Source organism: Aplysia californica, unplaced genomic scaffold, assembly GCF_000002075.1.
Source record: "Aplysia californica isolate F4 #8 unplaced genomic scaffold, AplCal3.0 scaffold00421, whole genome shotgun sequence".
NCBI classification, from domain to species: Eukaryota; Metazoa; Mollusca; class Gastropoda; order Aplysiida; family Aplysiidae; genus Aplysia; species Aplysia californica.
In genome coordinates, this window is record NW_004797691.1 from 548,133 (window position 1) to 549,840 (window position 1,708).

The 1,708-nt window shown below is 39.7% G+C and overlaps 1 protein-coding gene across 4 annotated transcripts in view; it reads left to right on the forward strand.

The window, feature by feature from the left end:
- The first annotated feature begins 504 nt into the window (after positions 1-504).
- Positions 505-1,708, forward strand: part of LOC101853110 (GH3 domain-containing protein) — a 23,592-nt gene continuing 22,388 nt past the window's right edge. The window contains exons 1-2 of one of the 4 annotated variants that reach the window (XM_035971347.1): positions 505-646; positions 1,251-1,372. The gene's annotated coding sequence lies outside the window, so the exon portion shown is untranslated. Of the gene's footprint in view, positions 647-759; positions 891-1,250; positions 1,373-1,708 lie in introns of those variants that run through there. The other 3 variants (XM_005104475.3, XM_035971348.1, XM_005104476.3) reach the window with 3 other exon arrangements.

Consider the following 1,708-nt stretch of genomic DNA (forward strand, 5'->3'; position numbering starts at 1 on the left):
GTAGCGGTACGTTCTTTTCTTTCTTGACATAAGAAATTTGTGTTCTCCTTGGAAACTCACCAAGTACAAGTAACACACCCCTTCCCATCGAAATAACATAAACAATATTATTGATAATGTATTCAATGATGCCAATTGATCCTCGTTAGAGCCTTTTTTAAACTGTAGTTAGGCCTCTTGTTGAAAACACTAGAAAGCGATATAATATTCTACATTAATTGTAGTATTATTTTGTTTTCGCCTTCCAATACTTTCATGGATTTTTCTGTTTCTCTTTGGTCTGCCATTTCATTTTTGTCAGCTTTTGAAACGACAAGAAACATTAAAAGATATAACAAATATATTAGATAGCAACAATCATTGGCATAAAATTGTGTAGGTATAGAATCTTGTTCTTTTCACAATTACCATAATATTAATTTATTATAAACTTCTAGTTCCACAGCCTGGATTGATTTTTTAAGGGACACCACTCCATACTCTTTTTTGTTGATTTGTAATCGAGCCTTACCCCCCCTTAATGTGACATAAGATGGCAGCCCCCATGGGGATCTCACAGCTGTCCCCGCTCAAAGTAGACGGTCGTGCACCAAGGAATCATTTTTAGATACTCTCAGGACTGTCTGTGTTGTGTGATATGTGAAAGGTAGGAGGTTTGTTGTGACTTTACTCTGAGCTTTAAAATGGATTTTAATTGCTTGTACTGAGTACATTCTGGTCCCTGCCATAGAGCACATAAATTGCAAGCAGAAGCCTAAAGGTCAAACGGCAGAGAGAAACCTTGGCCTTGGCGACTCTACTTTCTGATTCTCGTGTTTTGACCCTCATTTTATCATTGTCTATTTTGGAAATTTCAGACAGCAATATTGCTGATGAAAATACAGGTTTGCGTAAGCTGTAGCCCTAAGTATTCAGAATTAATTCGTTAATTTTTCAAATGGAGATCAGGAGTATGAGAATGATCTTGTGACGTGTAGGCCTAGACTCTAGTACTCTAGTGCACCTGACCTAGCCTACCTGCATGTGTAGGCCCACTTACTAAATTAAAATTAGAATCTAGATCTAGATCTAGATCTAGATCTATAATGACTTTTCACTTTTTAACTTTAACTTTTGTATGGATTTAAATTGTAACTTAATGTGATACTTCTTTTTTTAGAAGTAGTGGTGTAAACAATCAGATTTGTCCTTGCCCATTCACCACAGTTTCAGTTCGAAGACAGTTTGTTTATAATTTTTATTTTTCGCAGTGGCTATGTTCACGGCGCCCTGAACGTAGTTGGCAAGCTACGTTCACAGCGCCCTGAATGCAGTTTGCAGGTGCTGTTGAGGTTACGTTCACAGCACTCAAGGAGTCAGTGACGACAGTGAGGTATTTTTATATTTTGGCCTGCTTCAAGCGTTCCATCCCATGAGATGAAGGGAGACGAAGCAGTGATCCTTGACTGGCTCAGAGCTCTCCAGTGTAAGGGAAAACAACGAATTCTCAACTACGCAACAACGGATTTATGACTAAAATGTACGCCTACCAAGATGTTTCAATTGCCCTATCTCGCGTCCGGGCGATACTTGGGCGCAACCTTGTGTTAGCGCGTGACGGCCCGTCATATATGAGAATCAAACGTTCCAGTGCTCTGGAGTTGAAAGCATGCAAGGTGTGTGTGTGTGTGTGTGAGTGAGAGAGAGAGAGAGAGAAGGGGGGGGGGAA